At 39.6% G+C, this 25,684-nt stretch overlaps 1 protein-coding gene across 13 annotated transcripts in view; it reads left to right on the top strand.

Annotated features, from left to right (window-relative positions):
- Positions 1-21,769: 21,769 nt before the first annotated feature.
- SLC35B3 (solute carrier family 35 member B3) overlaps positions 21,770-25,684 on the top strand; it is a 38,733-nt gene continuing 34,818 nt past the window's right edge. For 2 of the 13 annotated variants that reach the window (XR_012497329.1, XM_074335245.1), the window contains exons 1-2: positions 21,773-22,102; positions 25,308-25,429. The gene's annotated coding sequence lies outside the window, so the exon portion shown is untranslated. Of the gene's footprint in view, positions 22,216-22,236; positions 24,846-25,307; positions 25,430-25,684 lie in introns of those variants that run through there. The other 11 variants (XM_074335253.1, XM_074335246.1, XM_074335247.1 and 8 more) reach the window with 11 other exon arrangements.

Raw genomic sequence — 25,684 nt, forward strand, 5'->3', positions numbered from 1 at the left:
AATGCTACTTCGAGGGGACATGTACATCCATATGTTCATTGCAGAGTTATTTACAATGGCCAAGCTGTCAAGGCAGCTTGGATGTCCATCGATGGATGGATTGATAAAGAGGCGGTGGTACATATATGCAATGGAATATTGCTTGGCCTTGAAAGAGAATGGGTTCTCAACATCTGCAGCAGTATGGATGGACCTGGAGGGTATTGTGCTGAGTGGAGTATGTCAGACAGTGAAAGACAGATGCAATGTGATTTCACTTATATGTGGACTCTACAGAACAAAGTAAACAAATAAACAAAACAGAAACAAACTCATTGATACAGATAATATTTTGATGATTGCCAGATGGGAGAGGGGTTGGGAATGGGTGAAAAATGTGAAGGAATTAAGAAGTACAAATTGGTTGTTACACAGTAGTCATGGGGATGTAGGGTATTTCATAAGGAATATGGTTAATTATATTGTAATAACTATGTATGGTGTCAGATAAGTACTAGATTTATTGGGGTGATATATGGGAGGGGAGTTGGGGACAGAGCAAAAAAGGTGAAGAGATTGAGAAGTACAAATTGGTAGTAAAAAAAATAGTCATGGAGATGTAAAGTAAAGCACAGGAAATATAGTGAACAACATGGTAATAACTATGTATAGTGCCAGGTGGGTACTAGAATAGTCAAGGGGATCATTTCTTAAATTATACAAATGTCTAACCACTATGCTGTACACCTGAAATTAATATAAAATAGTATTGCATATCAACTGTATTTGAAAAATTTTAAAAGAGGGGGAAAGGTGAAGGGGAATAAGAGGTCCAAATCTCCAGGTATAAAACAAATAAGTCATGAGGATGTAATGTACAGCATGGGGAATATAGTCAATAATATTGTGATAGTGCGGTACAGTGTCAGGTGGTTCTGGACTTACATTAGTGATCCCTTCTTTGGGTATATAAATGTTGAATAACTATAGTGCACACTGAAGCTAATATAATATTGTATGTTAGCTAAGTTTTAATAAAAATCTTTAAAATGTTTTTCTAAAAGAAAATAATCATATGGGAATTGCAAATGTCCAGTTTGACCTATTCACCAGGTTTGGAAGTTAAGTAATGAGAGATAAGACTGGGAAGTTTGACTGAAGCCAAAATATGTTGGGTCATAGATATCAAGTCCTATACTTGCTACAGGCTCTTTCTTATGCCTTCTGTTGCAAATAAATCATCCACCCAGTGAAAAGGAATGAACTTCTGGAAGAACAGGTATAATACTGTCTTACTTTCTAGAATGTTTTATTTCATAAGAAAAGCAAACCTTTATTCCATCTCCTAATTTTTACTTTCCTCAAGAATAAATGGGGTGGCCATGGTCATATCTTGCAGACGCCCAAGCCACCAATGCATAAATAAGCCAGATGACAAAAAAAAAAAAATGTTAACCTTTAAGCTACATACGATGATATTTCTTTTAAAAGTGAAAATGTGCATGGAAATTGAAAAAAGTAATAAGTCTAATCCTCCCTTGTCATTAAATCAATAAAGGAATTAAAGACAAAAAAGATAAGAACTTGTACTCTTCAAAATAAACTGTAAAGAGAATAATAAAGCAAGACTCAACCCAGAGGAAAATATTTTAAAATTGCATTTCTGATAAGTGATTGCATCCAGAATATATAAAGAATTCTCACAATGCAGAAAACAAGTAAACCAAATGTTTTCAATGGACAAAATATTTGAGCAGACACTTCACCAATATACACAGAAGGCAAATAAGCATATGAAAAGATGCTCAGTATCACTAGTCATTAGGGAGTTGGAAATTAAAACCACAGTGGGATAACACTACACACCTACAAAGCTAATACTACAAAGACCAACCAAATGGCAATATTTCATCTTTTTGTGGCTGAGCAGTATTCCATTGTATAGATGTACCACATCTTGTTTATCTAATCTTCAGTCAAGGGCTCTTAGGTTGTTTCCATGTCTTGACTGTTGTGAATAATGCTGCAATGATCACAGGGGTACGTTTATCTTTACAAATAAAAAACAAACGCATAGATCCAGAAAATAGAATGTTGGTTACCAGAGGGGAAGGGAAGTTGGGGGGAGGATGAAAGGGTAAAGGTGTTCAAATACATGGTTTCAGAAGGAGACTAGACTTTGAGTGGTGAACACGCAATGGAGTACACAGATGTTGTATTATAAGTTGTACACCTGAAAGTTATATACTGTTATTAACCAATGTTACCCTGAGAAATTTAATTTTAAAGAAAAAGACTGACCACACCAACTATTGGCAAAGATGGGGAGCAACTGGGATTCTCATCCAAAGCTGATGGGAATACAAAATGGTATAATCACTCTGGAAAACAGTTTGGCAGTTTTTTCAAAAGTTCACTATATACCTATTATACGACCCACCCATTCATTTCTAGATACTTACCCAAAAGAAATGAAAACCCACATCTACATAGACTAGTACATAAATGCTCAATGGCAGCTTGATGAATAACAGCCCAAACCTGGAAAAAACTCAAATGCCCACTAACAAGTGGAGTGATAAACAAACTGTGCAATGCATTCAATTAAATATTACTCAGCAATAAAAAGGAATAAATGAAACATGGATGAATCTCAATATGATTTATCTGATTGAAAAAAAGCAGACAATAAAACATAAGATATGTTTCCATTTAAAATTCTAAAAAATTCAAATTAAAATAGATATAAAGCAAATTACCCTTTCAAGGGTAGAGGCAGGGATGGGTGGGAAGGACAGAACATACAAGGGCAGGAGGAATCTTCGGAGATACTAGATGTGTTCATTATCTTAATTTTGAAGATATATACATATGCAAAAACATAACAAATTGGACCTTTTAAGTATGTACAGTTTATGTAATTATTCCTCAATAGAAATTATTTAAAAACTGTATTATCAATCTTGAATTGGCTATGGCTGTTAATTGTTTTTATTTTTGCTTTATAATTGTAAATAATTTTGAATTTATCTTTGTCATTATTGATTTCATTGCTGTGGATCTATTTTAACCTTCCTGCATGTATTCATGAATATTTTTACCAACAGTACATTTGGGCTAAATTTTTCAAATAAGAACACGAGCATATGCATGCATTGCAATTCCAGTATCAATCGTGCATGTCCGTAGTTAAATCAAAACCACCAGAAATGTGTTTGTGCAGTGATCCTACCATTTTATCAATTTATTCCATGATTGAATAAGATGGGATATGGTACATGAGCCAAGGGCTCTTTTGTCCATTTGAAGTAGGATGTGGTCACATGTGTTTGAGCCTTTCTCCTAGAGCGAGGGAGCAAGGGAAAACAGCCTAGAATGTTAAAGATCCTATAAGTTCCCTGTATCTGGACTTGAGGGCTATGAGGCTTGTGAGGAAATCAAGGTTGGATCCTACAAAGCCTTCTGTGTTCTGCTAAGAACAGAATACATAATGTGAGCTAAAGACAACAAAGTGAATAGATAGGAGATTATAAACTGATTAGACTGGCTGAAGGGATGGGTTCCAAAACAAATCAGAAAATGGGAGATAAATCTCCAGATTCTTAAGAGTGTTAAAAACCAGGACAGGAAAATCAAACTCACTCCTACATACAAGGGGAAGCCAGTTATTGTTTTAAATCATGATTTGGTAGGTAGAAATCTAAGATGACTCTGTGCTGCGTGGGCAGAAGCTAGGAGTATGATGGAGTACGAGTATGACGAGTATTGCCTTACATAAGATGGGGAAAGGGCTCTGCAGATGACCTTCAGGTTACTAATCAGTTGATTTTAAGTTAATCGTAAGGGACAGTATCCTTATGGGCCTGACCTATTCATTTGAGTCTTCAAAATCTAGGTCTACAAGTCAGAGACAGAGCAAATCGGGGTGTTGAAGCATGTGAAGGATTTGACGTGCCATTGCTGGCTTTGTACATGGAGGGGGCTGCATGGCAAGGATTGCAGGTGACCTCCAGAAGCTGATAGCAGGTCCTTAGTTGACAGCCAGCAAACAAACAGGACCTCAGTGCAACCTCTGCAAGCAACTGGATGCTGCTAACAACTTGAATGAGCTCGAAGGAAGACCTCAAGCTTCATAGAAGGTAACAGGCCTAGCCAACACTGTGATTAGAGCTTTGTAAAAGCCTGAGCAGAGGACATCATAGGAATGGCGGCAGTGAGGTGGGCTTCTTGTGGAACTTACCACAAACGGAACATCTATAACTCATCAAAGGACTCTGCTCATCGCACAGAACAGCTAAGAGACTCGCACGAGGATTACCTGAAGGTGGGCAAACCGGGCAAGTGAGGGAAGAGGGAAGGGAGCGGTGCGGAGACTCAGTCCACATCCATGGCTGTGGAGATGAGGGAGCCCCAGGACATATACCAGAGGTGGCAACAGCCAGGCTGTGGGCTCTTTCCCTGTGCCCCACAGTCCTGCCGAGAGATCAGCATAGAGGACAGCAGTGCCCAGTGTTCACGGCAGAGTCCTCAGCTAAGAGCTGCAGCTGGGCTCTCTCAGTCAGACAGGAAGCAATCTCCATACCTGGGCCCCTCCTCCCACTCTTCCACAGCAATCCTACCCCACCCTTCCAGAGTCTTAAACTGGTCCTTGAACAGAGGAGTAGTGTCAGATTACAGAGGAGCTGCAGCGCTTAGGATCTGGAAAAATCCAGTTTGCAGCTGTGACCTAGGGAAGAGGCTGGGCAGGGAGAGAAGACACCTGCCTACTCAGCCCTCACCTTTTCTGGGCACCACCCAGCAGGGCAATTACAGCTGCAGAGACACATGCAGGGGTCAGCAGCAGGTGGCAGAGGCAGCTCTGGGCTTTCAGCAGCTCAGAAATCTCACACCCTCCACAGAAGAAGTGCCCTAAGACCCAGGAGACTTGGGCACAGGGAATAAGCCCACCTCCCGGTGGCTGGCTGTGGTGCTCTCAGCGCATGTTTGTGCAGGCGAGAGCAGAAACTGCACTGACTTTGTAAAAACTACCACCCAAACCCCATAGCCCCACTCATCTAGAACTGCATTGCCAGGGTCACTCTGGGCACCAGGTGGCTGGTTCTTCCTCCACAAGATGCAGAGGAGTTTTTGTACAGCAGAGGACAACCTGGAGATAGCTTGGTGGGCTTAAGCCAAGACTGGCTCTGCTTTTTCTGTTTTTTTGTTTTTTTGTTTTTTTTTATTTTAGCATTACTAGCATTTTTAGTATATATATATATATATATATATATATATATATATATATATATAATAGCAACAGCCCCCCAAAAAAATCAATACAGAAAAATGGAAAGAAAAGTAGAAAAAGTAGGAAAAGTAGAGCAAGGAAAAGAAAAAAAAGAGAGAAAGGGGAAAAATGTATATATACGTGTATATATGTATACATAAATGTAAATATATATATATATTTTCCCCTTTCTCTCTCTCTTTTTTTTTTTTTCTTTTCCTTGCTCTACTTTTCCTCCTTCTTTCCATTTTTCTGTATTGATTTTTTTTTGGGGGGGTGTAGCTATTTTTTGTTTTGTTTCTTTTTTTTGTATTTTTGATATTTTTATTTGTTTTGAGTGTTGGTTGTCGGTTGTTTTTACATGTGAGTGTATCTGGTTTTTGTTGTTGTTGTTGTGCTTATTGATTAGTTTTGTTCCGAATTTGCCCTGCACCAGGGCCCTACCCAAAAGTGACAAGAATAAACACACCCAGAGGTCAACTCCAGACCAAACCAGAACATTACTGTATTTGACCTGCAAGTGACACACCCAAAGGGAATTCCCTATAGGCACAAAAGCCCATGGAGGCCAAGTCTCATCTGAGGGGTCAACCCTCACACAGCAGCTCATACACTGTGGGCACAGCCAATTCTCACAACTAGTCAGCCTGGGAGTCAATCCCACCTACTGACAAGCCAAAGCCAATTAAAGCTCAACTTTAACAGGAGAATACACATAACACAAAGGACACCTCTGGAACACACACACAGGAGAATAGGGAGACTGTGCAATTTAAATATAAAGGACACATACTACATAAGACCACCTAGCAAAGACTGAGAATCCTAGGGGATCTACCTAATACACCAAAGCAAGCACAGAGAGTCAGCCAGAATGAGAAAACAAAGAAACATGTCCCAAACAAAAGAACAGAAGAAACCTCCAGAGTTGGAACTAAATTAAATAGAGGCAACCAACCTACCAGAACAATGATGATAAGAATGTTTAAGGAACTTAGTGAGAACATAAAGAAGGATAGCAAAATCATCAAAAACAATCAGTTAGAACTAAAGAATACAATAATTGAAATAAAGAACACACTCATAGGAATTACCAGCAGGTTAAATGAAGCAGAAGATCGAATCAGCGATTTAGAAGACAAGATAGCAGTGATCACCCAAGTGGAACAACAAAAAGAAAAAATAATAAAAAACAATGAAAACAGTTTAAGAGACTTGTGGGATAACATCAAGTGCAACATGTGCATCATAGGAATAGCAGAAGGAGAAGAGAAGGAGCAAGGAATTGAGAACATATTTGAAGTAATAAGGACTGAAAACTTCCCTAACCTGGTGAAGGAAATAGACATACAAGCCCAGGAAGCACAGGGAGTTCCAAACAAGATGAACCCAAACAGGCCCACACCAAGACACATTATAGTTAAAATGGAAAATGTTAAAGACAAAGAGAGAATCCTAAAAGCAGCAAGAGAAAGACAGGGAGTTACTTACAAGGGAGCTCCCATAAGACCAATGGCTGACTTTTCTACAGAAACTTTGCAGACCAGTAGGGAGTGGCAGGAGGTATTCCAAGTGATGAAAAACAAAGGCCTACAACTTAGATTGCTTTATCCAGCAAGGCATTTAAAATTAAAAGAGAGATAAAGAGCTTCCCAGAAAGGAATAAGCTAAAGAAATTCATACCACCAAGCCAACATTGCAGGAAATGTTATAAGGGTTTCTTTAAGCAGAAGAAAGATGAAAACAATCTAACTAATGAAGACCAGAAATACAAATAACAAAATGGCAATAACTATGTACCTATCAATAATCACTTTAAATGTAAAAGGATTAAATGCTCCAATCAAAAGACATAGGGTAGCTGAGTGGATAAGAAAATAAGACCTTTGCATATGCTGTATACAAGAGACTCACCTCAGGTCAAAGACATACACAGGCTGAAAGTGAAGGGATGGAGTAAAATATTTTATGCAAATGGAACTGAAAAAAAAGCTGGAGTAACGATACTCATATCTGACAAAATAGACTTTAAAATGAAGAATATATTAAAAGCAAAAAAGGGCACTACATAATAATAAAGGGATCAATCCAACAAGTGGACATAACCCTAGTAAACATCTATGTAACCAACATAGGAACACCTAAATATATAAAACAGATATTGACTGACATAAAGACAGAGATCAACAGTAACAATATCATAGCAGGGGACTTCAACACACCACTGACAAGAGACAGATCCTCCAGACAGAAAACCAACATTAAAACAGCAGCCTTAAATGACACATTGGACCAGTTGGATTTAACAAATATTTTTAGAGCATTTCACCCTAAAGCTGCAGAATATACATTCTTCTTGAGTGCACATGGAACATTTTCCAAGATCAACCACATGTTAGGCCACAAAACAAGTCTCAATAAATTTAAGAAAACTGAAATCAGGTCAAACGTTTTTTCTGACCACAGTGCTATGAAATTAAGATCAATTACAAGAAAAAAACTGGAAGACACATAAATACATTGAAGCTGAATAACATGTTACTAAATAATGAATGAGACAACAATGAGATCAAGGAAGAAATCAAAAGATACCTTGAGACAAACAAACAAAAATGAAAACACAATGATCCAAAAATCTATGGGAATCAGCAAAAGCAGTCCTAAGAGGGAAATGCATAGCAATGAAGGCCTACTTAAAGAAACAAGAAAAATCTCAAATCAACAGTTTATCCTTACACTTAACGGAACTGGAAAAAGAACAGCAAAATAAAAGGAGTACAAGGAAGGAGATAATAAAGATCAGAATGGAAATAAATGAAATAGAAACCAGAAAAACAACACAAGAGTTGGTGTTTAGAGAAGATAAATAAAATCGACAAAGCTTTACCCAGACTCATCAAAAAAAAGAGAGGACCCAAATTAATAAAATCAGAAATGAAAGAGGAGAAGTGACAACAGACACCACAGAAATACAAAACATTTTAGGAAAATACTACGAGCAACTATACACCAACAAACTAGACAATCTGGAAAACATGGATAGTTCACTAGAAGCATACAACCTTCCAAGGCTAACTCAAGAAGAAATGGAAAATCCGAATAGACTGATTACTACCAGAGAAATTGAATCAGTAATCAACAGGCTCCCAACAAACAAAGCCATGGACCAGATGGCTTTCCAGGTGAATTTTACAAAACATTAAAATAAGAATAATCACCTATTCTCCTCAAACTATTCCAAAATTTTCAGAAGGAAGGCAAGCTCCCAAACTTTTTTAACGAGGCCACTATCACCCTGATCCCAATATCAGACAAAGACATTACAAAAAAAGAAAACTGCAGGCCCATATCCCTAATGAACATAGATGCAAAAATCCTCAACAAAACATTAGCAAACAGAATTCAGCAATACATTAAAAAAAGATCACACACCATGATCAAGTGGGATTCATTCCTGGTATGCAAGTTTGGTTCAATATCCACAAATCAATTAATGTGAAACACCACATTAACAAAATGAAAAATAAAAATCATATGGTCATATCCATAGATGCAGAAAAAGCATTTCACAAAATCCAGCATCTATTTATGGTAAAAATGCTTAAGAAAGTGGCAATAAAGGGACCATACCTCAACATAATAAAGGCCATGTATGATAAATCCACAGCTAAAATCATACTCAATGAGGAAAAGCTAACATCATTCCCCTGAAGATCAGGATAAAGACAAGGTTGCCCACTTTCTCCACTTCTATTCAACATAGTGCTGGAAGTTCTAGCCACAGCAATCAGACAAGAAAAAGAAATAAAAGGCATACAAATCAGTAAGGAGGAAGTAAAATTGCCATTATATGCAGATGACATGAAGCTATATATAAAGAACCCCAAGACTCCACCAAAAAACTATTAGAACTGATAAATGAATTTAGTAAAGTAGCAGGATACAAACTTAATATTCAGAAATCAGTTGCATTTATATACAACAATAACAAACTAGCAGAAGGAAAAATTAGGAAAAGAGTCCCATTTATAATTGCTTCAAAAGCTATAAAATAATTAGGAATAAATTTAACCAAAGAAGTAAAAGACCTGTACTCAGAAAATTATAAGACATTGAAAAGAGAAATTAAAAAAAGATACAAATAAATGGAAACACATACTATGCTCATGGATAGGAAGAATTAATATAGTTAAAATGTCCATACTGCCTAGGGCAATATACAGATTCAACACAATTCCTATGAAACTACCAAGGACAGTTTTCATAGAAATAGAACATATAATGCCAAATTTATATGGAACCATAAAAGACCCTGAACAGCCACAGCAATCTTGAGAAATAAGAACAAAATGGGAGGTATCACGAAACCTGACATCAAATCAAGGCATAGTAATTAAAACAGCATGGTACTGGCATAAAAACAGACCCATAGATGAATGAAACAGAATAGAGAGCCCAGAAATAAATCCATGCCTATACAGTCATTTAATCTACGACAATGGAGGCGAGAATTTACATTGGGGTAAAAACAGTCTTTTCAATAAATGGTGCTGGCAAACTTGGACAGACACATGCAAAAAAATGAAGCTGGGCCACCTCCTTACACAACATACAAGAATAAATTCAAAATGGGTTAAAGACTTAAATGTAAGATCTGAAATCATAAATCTCCTAGAAGAAGATATAGGAAGAAAATTTACAGACATTACCCTTAGTAATATTTTTACTGATATTTCCCCTTGGGCAAGGGAAGTAAGAGAAAAAATACACATATGGGATTGCATCAAACTAAAAGGTTTTTTCACAGTAACGGAAACCATCAATAAAACAAAAAGGCATCCCACTGAATGGGAGAAGATATTTGTCAATGATACATCTGATAAGGAGTTAATATCCAAAATTTATAAAACAAAACAAAACACCTCATTCAACTCAACACCAAAAAAAAAAAAAAAATTAAAAAATGGGCAGAGGACATGAAGAGACATTTTTTTCTAAAAAGGACATACAGATGGCAAACAGACATCTGAAAAAATGCTCAACTTCACTAATCATTAGAGACATGCAAATAAAAACCACAATGACATACCGCCTCACCCCAGTCAGAATGGCTATCATCAATAAATCAACAAACAACAAGTGCTGGTGAGGATGTGGAGAAATGGGATCCCTCGTGCCTTGCTAGTGGGAATGCAGATTGGTGCAGCCATAATGGAAATCAGTATGGAGGTATCTCAAAAAACTGGAAATGAAACTACCTTAGGTATCTATCCAGAGAAATCCAAAACACTAACTCGAAAAAATATATGCATCCCTATGTTTATTCGAGCACTACTCACAATAGCCAAGACATGGAAACAACCGAAACGCCCATTGGTAGATGACTGTATTAAGAAACTGTGGTACATTTATACAATGGAGTATTATTACTCAGCCATAAAGAAGAATGAAATCTTACCATTTGCAACAATACGGATGGATCTAGAGAACATGATGCTAAATGAAATAAGTCAGAAAGAGAAAGACAAATATCATATGATCTCACTTATATGTTGAATCCAAGGAATAGAATAAATGAACAAACTAATCAGAAACAGTCTCAGGGATATAGAGAAAAAACTGAGGGTTGCTAGTGGGAGGGGGTGGGTATGAGGGAAAAGACGAGGAGATTGGAAAGCACCATCCATAACCACAAAATTGCCACGGGGATATGAAAAAAAAAATTGGGGGAATATAATCAATAATGTTGTAAAGATTATGTAGGGTGTCAGATGGACACTTGTCTTATTGGGGAGACCACTTCATGGACGGTGTAGGTGCCTGATCACTGCACTGTAGACCTGAAGCTGAAGCTGAATAATAATTAATGTCAACTATAATTATAAATAATCATATATATATATATATATATATATATATATATATATATATATACACACATATATATTCACGGGATGTGGAGTACAGCCTAAGGAATAGAGTCAGTGGAACTGTAACAGCTATGTACGATGTCAGAGTGGTAGTAGATTGGAGGAGGGGGGTTATCACTTTGTGAGGGGTATAAATATCTATTTATTACATTGTTTTGTACACCTGAAACTATTAAAAAAAAAAAGAAAAGAAAGCCTGAGCAGAAACTTCAGCTAACCTAAATCAGGATTTCTGAGCAACAGAACTGTGAGCTGATAAATGGATTTTGTTTCAAGATGCTAAATTTGCAGTAATTTGTTTAGTGGCAATAGAAAACTTATATAGATGGTAAAGCTATGATGAAAGAAGTATTGTAGAAATATTAATATTCATCTCAGCAATTTGTGCAATGGGGTAAGTCAGGAAGGAGTAACAGATGCTGTTAGTGTCTCACTGGTTGTGGCTGTACCATTCTAGTCCTGAGAAAAAGAAAAGCAGCCCCTGACAACTGGGAGCTACCCCCACACTCTCTACTAGCCCATAGTGTCCTGTGGGACATGGATAATTTCACAGAACACCAACATCAGATGAGGCCACTCAGTGACCAGGATGGATCAGAACAAACACATGACCACTCAGTAATCATGTGTGAACTCAGACAGAAACGAAAACATCGTGGAAACTCCAAAAATGCCCAAACATTCCCCAGATGTAAGGGACAGCACTCCTTCACCAATTATAGGTTTAGCTTCCCTTTGTTCCTCTCTCTTTCTAGGTAAGAAATATGAAGATACCTAGTCAGAGACATCTCTGTTTCCTGGCAACAGACAAATTTCTGTTGGATTTCTCAGAGCAAGTCCCTACCTTCCTCCAAATCCCCTAACTGAGAGCCCAAATCCTATAAGTCCTTTCTAATGCTCTCCTACTAAGGTGCCCCACAGGTCCCCCATAATGTGCATTCTCCCTCATTGCAGTAAGTTAATAACAGTGTGTTGTTCAACCACAAGCATGTTACTGTGGGCCTTTGGATGCAGGGCACTGACTGTCTCTCACTGACCCCCTAGTGACCCCCCCACTGAACCCCTCTTAGCTCTGCTTGTTGGCATGGGGAAGGCTGAAGTGAACTGCTGGGGTGTTACAGCCTTAGGAAAAGTCCTCATCCAATGGGAAGGAGCTGGGGGATTAGAACCCAAGCTTCCTCACTCCTTGAAAAAAATAACTGGGAAGTCTATTCTATACAGTCTCTCAGAGGTCCACAGAGGGATGGAGCCTCAGAAAATACAGCCTTTCTCAGTTTCCTTCCCCTCCCCATCTCACTTCCACTTCCCTACCAATATTTCCAGGAACCACCTTGCAAATAAACAACTTTCATGTAAAAGCTTGTCTCGGGACTTCTTCTGGGGAAACACAGCCTAACTCAGTGGGTAAGACTGACATCCAGAAGTCCAGTCAGGGGGCAAGTATACCATAGTAAGTGGAATAATATCCTGCCCCCAGGATGCCAACGTCCTAATCCCTGGGACCTGTGAATAAATTGTTACATGACAACGGGGAATTAAGGTTGCAGGTGGAATTAAGGTTGCTAATTAACTGATCTTAAAATAGGGAGATTATTTTGGATTATCTGGGTGGACCCAATGCAATCACAAGGGTCCTCAAATGTGGAACAGGAGGCAGAAGAGTCAGTGTCAGAATGATGTAACATGAGAAAGACTCAACTGACCTTTGCTGGCATTGAAGATGGAAAGGGAATGCGGGCAGCCTCTGAAAGCTGGAAAAGGCAAGAATACGAATTCTTCCCTAGAGCCTCCAGAAAGAAATGCAGCCCTGTTAATAATTTGATTTTAGTTCACTGAGACCCATTTTGAACTTCTGTCCTCCAGAGAAAGATTAAAAAGTTGTGTTTTCAGCCACTAAATTTGTGGTAATGTGTTATAGCAGCAATAGGAAGCCAATACAGTTACCTACACAGAAGATAGACTAAAGTGAAGACAAGTACAAAGCGAAAGCAATAGAGTAGCAAATAATGAAGGTTTCATTGACAGAAATAAAGAACCGAAGGAAAAATGCTGCTTAGTGAAAGAAATTGAGGTCAAGTTTAGGACGATCACAAGGTATCACCACACCCAAAGTCTAGGGAGCAATTTGAAAAATGAGACTAAAGCAAAGGTGCACAGTTAACTGTACAGGTATAAATATAGGACACAGGTTTGTAGCCTTAAATTGAGTTTATGCAAAAGATCAGGGAAACAAAGACTGAAATATGGTACATTTAGAGGCCAGAAGCAGGAGGAAACACCTGAGGACAGGGAACTGGAAGGAAGTACAGTATTGTAGAAGTGAAGGAGGAAGAAAGTTTCAGAACGAAGCTGGTTCTCAAAGTCTCTAGCGGCTGCCATGCGATAAAGAACAAGCTTGAGAAAAGGCACGTAGGTTGAGCAGTTGTGCCATAAACCCTTCAAGAATCACATTGTGGTAGAGGAGTGGGGGAAGGGAGGTGTTCAGCCTGAGCAAAACAGGAATGCACAATGTTCCACCCACGTGCTCCTGCTTCCCCGGGGGGTAGTCTGTTATTACCCCTCCCCAAGCTTGCCATAGAATTTAACCTCTTTTATGTTTACCTGAAATAATCCACCTGCACAGAGGTATTAATGAGCAATGCACATTTACTAAAGCTTTTCAAGAAGTGGGAGTGGTGGAATTACAAATTAGATAACTTAATTCATAATTAATTAATTCCAATGAGACACTGATATTGTCTCCACAGCCTCTTCTCAGCCATACCACCCTGGTGGTCTCTTTTCTCTCTCCTTCCCCTATGCACCTTTGATCCCTGCCCCTGAATTTTCTCTAGTACTTTAAACTCCATTTCTCTCCAAATGTGTCACCAAAATTAATCAAAATGCTCTAAAACTGCACTGTCTACTCTGGTAGCCAGTGGTCACATGTGTTTTGAGCAGCTACAATGTGGCTACTCTGAATGGAGATGTGCTGAAAGTGTAAAATTCACACTGGATTTTTCAACACTTTATGTAAAAAAAAAAAAAAAAAAAAAGAATGTAAAATATCTCATTAATAATTTTTATAGTAATCACGTTTTGAAATGATAACCTTTTGTCTATATCGAGTTAAGTAAAATATATTATTAAAATTAACTTTACTTGTTCCATTTCACATTTTAATGTAGCTAGCAGGAAATTTTAAATTGCCTACATTGTGGACATTATATTTTCATTAAAAAGCCCTGCTCTAAGAAGTAAAAGGAACTTCATGTTAAGAAGAACAGTTCTCCATAGAAAGCATTTTATAGATCATCTTCTAAGAGGCTTAAATTACTTCTTACCAAAAAAAAATATATATTACCACAAGGGATTCTCAAACCAGGTGCTAAATGAGTAAAATACTTCTCCAACTCATTATAAATGCTAAGTTTTTATGTAGATATCTCACCACACAAATTATTAGTGCTGGGAAAGAAGGGGAGTAGTGGCTGGTGTCCACAAGTCGCCCAGCTCTGTGAACCTCTGTGCATTTGGGAGAGAACACAGCACAACCTGTAGCCCTGAAAGTCAACTCACCTACAGAGGAGTTGAACCTAGAGCCATAGCCTCATTAGCACAGCATATCACTCCCATCACATCCTGTAGCTAATTCTCTTATTAACACTAATCGTGTTGTAATTACTTGTGTAAATATTGTCCCCACTACAAGACTGGGCTTTGTGAGGGCAAGTTTCCATGTCTGTCTTACAGACATGTCCACAATGCCCAGTAGCATGTATAGTAAGTGCTCGATAAATATTTATTTAAAAATCTTTAATGAAATTGAATTAACTTGTTTTTCTGTTCACTGCATCTGAAACCACACATCTACCAATGAGCTACCTAGCTTAAAAACGCTATCTAAGTTATTCTTAGATATTACGGCAGAGATGGAAAAGAGGCAGCTGATGATAATAATATGCAAATAAAATGGATGAAGTATAATGACAGTAGGCCATATTAACACAGATAATAGCTAACATTTACTGAGGGTTTGTCAGATGACAGGCATTGTGCTAACCACTTAACTCTTTTTAACTTAATCATCACAACAACTAACCAGGTAAGTATTATGATCATCCCCATTTTACACATAGGGAGACTGAGACTTAGAAGAATTAAGTGATTTGTCCAAAAGTATCCAACAAGCAAGTAGTGGCAGAAGGATTTAAATTTAGTCTAGACTCTAGAACTTGAGTCTTAACACTATGCAAGATGCTTGCCCAGGACATTCTGAGAACCGAGAAACATAAAGAACTCCTCCCAAAATTGTCCTTCTAAGAGATGGAAGGCAGTGGCATTTTATCCATAGGTGTCCATCCTCCATTGGTGGATTATTGCCTGGATGTGTTAACTTCCCCAAACCTTCCAAGGGACAGCTGTGTGTGTGTCTGTGTGTGTGCGTGCAAGTGTATGCGTGTGTATGTTTGTGTGTAGGGTATGCAATAAGCTACTTCAGGTCTCTACAGCATCATAAAAGCAGAAAGCAAAACCACATAATGCAAACTTGAGGCAAGACACTGTCAGCAAGAAGTTACTGGGTAAGACTGAGAAAATGCAGTCTCTACAAAAGATTTAATACCCAAGGGTGAATAGAATCAGCTAGAGATCCTACTGCTATAACCAGTCCTGAGGCTGTAGGTAATAGCCATCTTCTCCCTCTTCCACCATTGAGTCTAGATTTATCCCATCCGTGGCCATCACTACATCTGATTGCTTGCCTATCAGTGGGGTGACTGAGACATTTGAACCTTTCATTGCTTTGCCTTTGTTAGACCATTGTTGCTGCAACTGCCCATTCACCAGTTTTACTGGGCATGGAAACACAAAGAGATACCCCAGTGAATCCTCTAGCTTTGTAGACATTTTTCCTCCTTGTCCCCACTAGGTGGAAGACAACTCATAATACTCAGGGTATATTATGTAGCAGATCCTGATAACAACCCAGCTCTCTTCTCCACCTGTTTGTCCACTAGTGTGAGGCACCAAATGATCAAGCTGTAGTCATAAATTCATTTTTAGTGGTTCCTATCATAATCCCTAGTAGAAGAGCTTTCCCATGGAGACCAGAACCTCTAATGAGCAGAGAAGTGGGAAGCACAAATTCTGCAATTGAGTCACTGGGATGCATTGTGAGAGAGGCCAACATTATTTCCACTGCTTGGTTCCCAGACTCATACAGTCCAGCTATTGGGAGCACAGACCATGTCTATCAGCTCTTGGTTCTGTTCATCTAATTATCCTGGCAATGGCCTCCCAACTCTATCGGGGTGTTGCTCCTGAGCAGGAGATTTGATGTTCACTAGACCACACCATTGTTCTATTAAGTCAACTGCCTGTAGGTGATGCAACATACAGCAGGCCCAGTAGATCCCATGATCATGTGTCCATTGTCACACCTCCTCTACCATAAAGTGGATCCCTTGGTCAGAGGTAACAGGTCAGAAAATCAAGGGCTTTGTAAGTCCATCAGATTGTAGTGCTGGCAGAGTCACTGTGAACAGGAAAAATAAATATCAAGAGAAGTGTCAATTCCATAAAGACAAATCACTGCTCTCTCCAGAAAGGAAGGGCTCTTATGCAATCATTCAAGTGGCTGGGTGCTCTCCTCTGGGATTTACCATCAATCTGTGCCGCTGACAGGCTGGACATCCCAAGGGACCGTAGTTATACCAGTGGTTACTGAGTAAGATTGAGAAAATCCAGTCTCTACAGAAGATTTAATGCTCAAGGCTTAGGAAGCAGGAGCTTTAGCTGCTCGGCCAGGCATGCACCCCCTCAATGTTGACAGAGTGGGAAGTTTACCCTTGGCCTAGAGAAAGACAGCGAATGTGTACTGAGTCATTTTCACAAAGGAGCAAAGTGCTTTACCTATGGGACATTTGCCAGTGCGATAACCAAATAACATGTATGAAAGGCTGTTTTTATCTATTTTAGATACTGGCACATCTGGCACAATAGACGAGGCTATTGGAGCTACAATTTGGACACAGTCTACCGACATACACCGTGATCCACCTAAGTTTTTCAAGGGCCAAAAAGACGAACTGAATAAGTATATGACGGGTGTTATCATCTCTACATTTTTTAAGTCTTTGCGGGTAGTGCAACTTCTGCAATTCCTCCTTGGGTGCAATAAGTTTCTTAACTTCTTATCTGGGACCAGAGAGAGGAGATAATCTTAGGATCTTCCACTTGGCCCTTGCTACCAAAACAACTCTTACCACAGACCAGAGAGGGCTCTATCCGTTGCTAAGCACATCAGTTAAACCTCAGAGAGTCCACAGGCCCAATGGACACACAGTGAGACAGACTTGGCCAGAACTCCTTTTATCACCTGGTCCTCATTTTGAATGCTTAGTGGCAGTGTGTCAGTTTAGTCCATGTCAAACAGCCCTTGAAAATCTGGTAATTCACTTTGCACCGTGTGCTCATCCTTGGGTAAATGACTTGTGGTTCCTTGGGGGATGTATTGGGGAACACACTGTAGCTAACTCCTGGTAGCATTGCAGCGTGAGGGACCTGGCTTTGCCCTCCATTGACAGGTCTGAGTGTGAGGTTGCTTTTCTTAAGGCAGTTAGTGTCAGCTTTTGGCCCGCTAGTTCTTCTGTTTGTATTTGGATTATTCAAGGCAAATAATGTGCTTAGGGCATACATCTGTCTCATCCTTAGAACTCTTGGTTATAAGCCTGCAGGCCAAAGTAACTTTGTTGCCCCTCTGGCTTTGCTGCTCATTTGGATAATTGCATATACTTTGCTTCTGTTGGCTAAATGCTGTCACTGAGCTTCTGCTCTTCTGGAATCCTTATGCCCCTGTTATCCCTATTGATTTATTAGGGATCCTAATTCCATACAAGCATCTCCTACTTTTGCCTTGGTTTACAGACCACACTAAGCTTCTCAAAGATAGCAGTGCCCTCTCATCAGCGTATTCTGTATTGCTTTCTTGAAGGCAATGTCCACCAAGCCTTCCCAGGGAGCATGGTCAGATGCTGGGTTCTTTGTTCTCACATAATACATTCATTCCAACTATATCAGTTCCCTAAGGCTTCTGGTTCCTCCCTCAATATTCTGTCAAGGCCATTTCACTATCCCTGGTTCATTTACTGTAGGCTTTCTGCATTCAAGCTTCAAAGAACTGTCTCAACAGGGCGTTGGGATTAACTCTAGGTGTCCTCCCCCAGCTATGAAATTCTGAGTCACAGAGATTGTTCCTATGTCATTAAATCCCTTTTTGTATCCTTTCCGCCTCCTTGAGTCCAGTACCTGCAATATTGACTCCTGGATTCTGGCATGTGTTCTCCTAGTTGCTGTCAGTTGATATAAGCTAGATCTAGTGATTCTTGGTGTGACAAAGCTATTTCCTTCCAAAAGGGGGGCTGCACTTCCCCACTCTGGCTATACTGAGAGCTGACACTAGTTTTTGGTGAGGATGCAATTAGGGGAGATTGGAGCAGACCCTGAGTACAAACATGGTTTTGTCAGGCACCTGTCTCTGATGAGGTCTTTCCATGGTGTTCAGGTGAGGGAAAGTTGTTCCACTGAACAAGCAGTTACTTCTACCAGCCCAGAGGGCTCAAGGAAATTTAGGGGTTCATGTTCCTAGTATGCCCACACAACCGTCCCCTTCTTAGGTCTTGGGATCCTGTCTCCCCTATAAGGGCCTTGACTTTAGCATAGAAATCACCCTTATAAATAACTCCTGAACTGGATGTTTAGCAGTCTGTCCTGTGGCTCCAAAAGATGAAGGTCTCTTTAAATACTGATATGGAGGCTTTCCAGCTCTTGCGGTGAACCCTGAGTTGATAGCTGGCTGACCATAAAATTAAAAAGAAAAAAAGCCAGCACATTTCCTCATACTTATAAGTACCATTTCCCATTCAAATGCCAGCACTACCATGCAGATTGTTTCATGCTCATCTTCTATCCATCACAGGTAAGAAGAGCCTTAGTAATTGTGATGCCATAGCACACCAGGAGGTATTCTTGTTTCCATCTGACTGGTGAGTGACCCACTTGCAGAGACCTGAGAGGTTGCATTTGAGGCTTTCTTCTATACCAACTTTCTTAGCTTGATTTCCCCCCAAAGCATAACCTAAGACAACCACTTGTGTGTGGTCAGATCATTTGGGAGGTTATCCTAGTAAGCAGCAGTGAAGGAATGGGGAGAAAGATATAAAAGATGATAAAGGACTGTGTTATTGAAGTTGCTGCTGTGGGCAACCAGAACTTAATTTCACCAGGACGTCTTGTGAAGCACACAGAATGGCCTTAAAAAACTATCTCGCTAAGGGAAATTATAAACTAGCCCTTGGTGAGGCAAGGTGAATTTTCACAGATCTGCTATTAGTAGTTTTCCTATTTTTGTTATGCTTTTACAGATCAGCATATTAGCATTACTGTAGATTGAATTACTACCTTGTCTAATGTCTCTGTTTATTTTGGGCTACCCTTTTTCTCTCCTCTTTTCCCCATTCCAAACCCATTTGAATTATTTACGTCCTGCCTTCCAAAGGAAGCTTTCCTAAGCCACTCCAGCCAATATTTTACTTCTTCTGAATTTCCATACTACTATCTTAACACTCATTTGACACTTAATCTTAAGTCATTCATTCACTAAGTATTTACTGAGTGCAGACTATGTGTCAAGCACTCTGATGGTCATACAACCATCAATAAAGGAGACAAAATTCCTGCTCTTGTGGAAAACTACAATAAGGCAAAAGAGGTGGGGGAGACAGACAATAAATATGTAGAAAGTGATCATAACTGTTGTGAAAACAAGCAGGATGCAGTGTGTGTGTGTGGGGGGGGGTTAGCTCTTCTAGATAGAGTAGTCAGGAAAAAACTGTCTGATCAGGTTACCTTTGAACAATGGCGCAAAGAAAGTGAGGAAGCATGTCTTAGGGATATCTGGGAAGGGAGCATTCCATGCTGAAGGAATAGTTAAGTCCAGATTGCTGATGCTGATGCTTAGAGAGAGTTAGATACAATAACTGTGGATGTGGTCCATCCATGTCAAGTTCTTTCTTAGACGCCACAATAAGTTTTGAACTTTAATCTGAATAAAATGCCAAGCCATAAAAGAATTCTGAACAGAGAAATGTATATTCTGTCACAGGCTCTGAAAGGATCGTTCTAGCTGCTGAATGGAATTCAGATGTAGAGAAATAAGGGAAGTAGAAAGACCTGGTAGAAAGTTACTTGAATTGTACATGCATGAACAGATACTTCTTGTACTGTACGTTGTTTCATATAAAACATTTTATAGAAAACATGCTGTAAAATGTTTTATACTGGCATTTACCTTTTCATGTGTATCCATAATGCCATGAGGGCAGGGAGCTCATACTTGTAATTTATGGATTATGTATATAACCTATGTACATGTCCATTTAATAGGGGCTCGATAAATATTGTTTAAATGCCTAAATCCACACTATTCAACTAACAGTATGGCATCATTGAAAGACTTTGTCATTTACTATTTCTTTAAGAAATTTAAATTCTCCAAGCCTTTCTTTCAACATTTGTAAAATGCTGATGACATTGACCTGACGAAGTTGGTAAGGATTAAATGAAAATGCCTAGCCAGACACCCTTACGGTGGAAGATATCTGCTGTGCTTCAACAGAAACCCTAACATCCAATACAAAACACAAATGCTGCCCTTTCTGTATAATGTCTGTGAAATTTTAAAAGTTGTACATACCCGACTGGATTCTAATATATATTAATCCAATACATTCCTTTCTGGATATCCAAAGAATGCACTCAAAAATGTTCTAGCATTGTTACATTAATGTTTCCCTTCCACGTCATTTTTGTGTTGCCTAAAAACAACTCATCACCTATCCCATCTTGGTTTTCAAACCATTATATCCCAGTAATTGTAGATGTAGCCCTAAATGCAGGGTCAATGTTTATTTAGTAGGAGTTTGATGGCTGGTCAAGCTATGGGATTTACATTTAGAGCAATAAGTGACACTGTCAAAACAATGCTGGCAATACTTCTGTTATATTTCAAGGACCAGGATGCTGTACCTACAAGCTGAATTATAACATCTTCACCAGAAAGCAGGTGTAAGTAAGGCCAGAACATGGAAGCACAGAAAGTTACGGTGACGGTTCCATCTCATTTGGATCAAGCAGAGAGAAGAGGGAACCCCAAGGGTTTCCAAATGCGGGTGCAACATTGTCCACTTGGCCGCCTTCTCAAATGTCAGTGCAGAGCATTGGGCTCCTGCCTGGGCACTCACGGGGCTGGGGGCCGGAGAGCACCAGGCCGCTGTAACCCGGGAGGCTGCGGAGGCTCAGAGCCTCCCAGGAACAAGCGGATCACCGATCAAAGGATGAGAACACCGATCAACCCGATCGGAGATCGCCGTCCCTACTCCCTTTTTAGTGGGTAGAGAAGCACAGTCCTCGCATCGTTGGCTCACTTTGGCTGCGCTCTAACTCGCGTCCCGGAGGATAGAGAGCATGCGCGAGAGGTAACCGTGCCAACGCCCCCCCCACGACCCACAGCCGACAATGGGGCGGGGTCTGCAACTGCGCACGCGCGCAGGGACACATAGGCGGAAGTGGCGCTTCGGCGCCGGCAAAGCGAGCACCTTGCGTGAAGGTGGCGTCCGCGGTGGGAAGTGCAGCAGTAGGCAAAGAGGAGGAGAAGCTGGAGGTGATAGCAGCGGACCTTGGGACGGGGAGACGCCTTGTTTGGCTGGCGCCTCGCAGGCTGGGGTCATCTTTCCAGGTGACACGCCGGCTGTGGAGTGGACGTGCCGCGGGCCTTTCTCCTTGTTTGGGACCCAGAACCCCTCTCCCCAGAGAAACTTGATACTGCCCGTCTTCCTCATACACAGTGAGCGTGCGTGGCGAGAGAATGAGGTCGGGATTGTGATGACGGGTAACTTCTTTTTTCCAAGAACGGTAACTGGTAGCGTGTTTTCTCGGAAGGCGCATCCGCTGCTCCTCGTCCCCTTCCCGCACTCTGGCTGGAGAGAACTCCCTCGGGCCTGGGTCAGTGGGCTCGCAGGCACGGGGACACGTACAGGGCGTGCGGGTGGGGAGTCTTTTAGACTACAGTCGGGCCTGTGGAGAAGGGTCAGTCTCCTAGTGTCCCCGAGGCTGCGTTTCAGTTAAGAGCTACTTCCGGGTTCTGCGTTAAATAGGGTACTCGGCTGTTCACTTGATTTGCAGTGTGATTGTTCTTGCCAGGTTATTAAATTCATGTCATAAACTTCCACTAGAAGTTATGCCGATTCCTACAGTCTTTGCAGCTTAATTCTCTCCCCCACCATTTTATTTTTCTTTTAAATATTGAAAGAAGGCGGGGTGATTTGATGTGCTAAGAGAGTTTTTTTAGTGTTGGACATATTCATTTCTTCTACAGTAGGATCTCGTGTGTTGAGAATTGATTTTTGGATAAACATTTTCTAAGTGAACTGGAATACTTTGGGACTTGGAACAGAGGGAGACAGTAGCATTTGAAAATAATTTAGATAAGTGTTATTTGTACTTAATTTCTTAATATATATATATATTAAATCCTAAATTTAACTTTACCCCTTAGGGGAAAAAAAAAGAGTAGCCTTCAAAAATTAGCACACGGTTTCTTGAACTTTGTGTAATAAAGTATGTACAAAGAACTGAAACAGAATCTTGTTTTTCTCTGTTTTATAATTATACCCTGTAGGTCATGATTAATATTTAGAGTCCAGTTAATCTAGATATAATGGCAAGATTCTTGTATTGAGTGTGACAAATTACAGAATCAAGCTTTTTTCAGGATTCTGTAATTCAGTGTGTATGATCACACTGAAATGACAATTTCCTCATATTCTGCCCTTTTATAGTGGGAGACTTTTATTCTAAAGGCTTGAAAAGACTAGATTAAGAAACTATCTGAAATAGTTTTGACTTCAGTAAGTCATTGTAAATTACCATCATCACCAGTTATTTATAATTTTTAAATTTCACTATGTACTAGAAATGCTACCTTTTATTCAATTTTAACAGTTATTTTTATTGTCAAGTAACTAAAGTTAAATATCTGTGTTGACTTTAGGAAGAGGCCTCAGGCGGTGATTCAAAGCCATGGGTTTTTTTATACTTAGTTTCAAGGGTCACTATAAACTTCTAAAGCAAAGCAAAATGTGGATCATTTAACTTGAAAACTAATTTGATTTTTATGCTTGAGGTTTTTTGTGTGTTTTTTTCCCTGCACCACGAGGACATTTGCCGAATTTCTTTGGATGTTGGTTAATATCATTAGTGGCTGAAATGGAAGGGATAGGGCAAACGTTTATTGGGTATCAGTTTAGTGTCTTCCTTCTTCAGCACATGATCTGACCAGTGATATTCTGATTAATAAAACTGCATTTGAAATGCAAGGTCTTAAGGAGCAGGCTTTCTGGTGCTGTTGGCTCAAGTAGGCAGAGGAATGAATTGATTTCCATGTTCATTTTAGATGCTTTGTGGGAAATTTCAGTAGAGAGGTCAGTATGTTGGCACAGATGTCCAAGAAGTGACAGTGAGGGAGGGGTTTAACTACATGTCTGGCACAGATCTGTGGCTCATAAGATTGTCAGTAGGTGTTAGAAGTGGCAAAGAATTGGGAAGAAGAGGAATACTTTTGATCAAATTGTGCTTACTAGTGCAAGGGAGTCCTTTAATGTGTTATACTTTTGTTATGTGCTAGAACTTCATATGAGGATGACATTATCTCTTCCTTTAAGCATTTCATAAACTTGTAAGAGAAGCAGACATAAGAACAAAAAAAGTTATACAATTATGATTTAAGTATTTATAAAAATACATATAAAGTGCTGTGAGAGTTCAGAGGATCAACCAGTTTGTAATTCATGGGTCCTTAATCAGAAGTGCACCTTGATCAGAATTCATGTTGAGCGGTATGAAAGATGTATCAGAAAAGGAGAAGAGGTTATAAACAGGCTAATCTAGTAATCTAGGCAAGAGAAAACGGTTGCTTGACGTTAGGGTCAGGAACAGATTGTAGATACATAGATGTAGAGTCAACAGAAATCTTAGCAAAATATAGAATGTGAGGAAAAGGAAGGAATCTAACATAACTTCCAATTTTTAGCTTGATATCATTAAGTGGGATTGGGACTATAGGAAGAAGTGCAGATTTGTTTAGAGAGGAAAAGAATGAATTAAGCTCTGGGCACTTTTAAAATGAGGTGCCAATGGAGCTCCTGAGTAGAGGTATCAAGAAAGAACTTTGGAATATAGAGCCGCATCTCAGGAGAGAAGTCTGAGTTGGAAATCCAGATTCAAATTTCCAGCTGCACATCAAAGGAGTGAATCTGCTTCAGCAGACCATTAGCACCCTAGTAATATTTCTAAAAAGTTTAATAATGATAGCTAACATTTATGGAGTGGGTGTCTTACTATACGCCAGGCACTTTTGCGTTATTTCATTTAGTCCTAACAAAAATCCTATGATAGGCACTTTTTTTTTTCACCCCTCTTTTAAAGAGACAGAACCTGAAGTTCAGAAAGGTTAAGTAATTTGCGCAAAGGCTCCTCCGCTGACAAGTCGCAAAGCCGGGTCTTGAGCTTAGATCTGTCAAAATCCAAAGGATATGGGGAAGGCACCATGCCATACTGCTTCCTCATACTATCAGGTATAATTTCATTGAGTCATTGCAATATGCCAGGCATTTTGCTAAATTACAAACATCCCACCAGAAGGTGATTTGAGGAGAAATTATTTCATACCAATAAAATCCAGAAACAGAGGTCTTCTAGAAATTTTATTTATTCTCTCTCATTTCTCTCTCTCTCTCTCTCTCTCTCTCTCTCTCTCTCTCTCTCTCTCTTTTCCTCTCTCAGTAAATATATAATCATTATTTTTACTTTCCTCCCATCCTCTGTTTTCTATAAGATTTTTAGTTTTGCCCACAAGTTTGCCACCCCCACAGTACATTTTAAAAATCATATTTAGGTAGAGGATGAGGGATTGCAAGCTGAGGTGAAAGGCATCCAGGAGAATGGTCAGTTTATTTGTTTTATCTGAATATTGGGTGCAGAGTAGGCCAGATACCAAAAATGCAAAGACAAATAAGATTTGAGTCTTGCCTTTCCAGTTCCGTTCTCTCCTAACGGGGAATTATGGACAGTGTCACAAAGGATGGAACATTGCAGCTCATCTTCAAATCCTGACCCAGAGAAAGAGGACATCAGGCTGAAAGAACATCATGAACAAAAGGCAAGGATATGAAAGTCCATGGTGTGTTTAATAGTCCATTGTGAGCAGTTTAAGACTTGATTGAAAGAAGCAGAGGGAGAGGAAGCTTAATATCCTATGTGGGGCCAGATTTATTTGAGTGGTACTCTATATCCATGCCTACACATAAGGAAAGTAGTTCAGTTTTTTTTTTCTTCTACATTCAAGATCATTTAAAGTAGGTTTATAAAGAAAGTCAAATCTCAAGGGTATCCTACAAGAGGGCTTAAAAGTCTT

Source organism: Rhinolophus sinicus, linkage group LG06 (genome assembly GCF_036562045.2).
Source record: "Rhinolophus sinicus isolate RSC01 linkage group LG06, ASM3656204v1, whole genome shotgun sequence".
Taxonomy (NCBI): domain Eukaryota; kingdom Metazoa; phylum Chordata; class Mammalia; order Chiroptera; family Rhinolophidae; genus Rhinolophus; species Rhinolophus sinicus.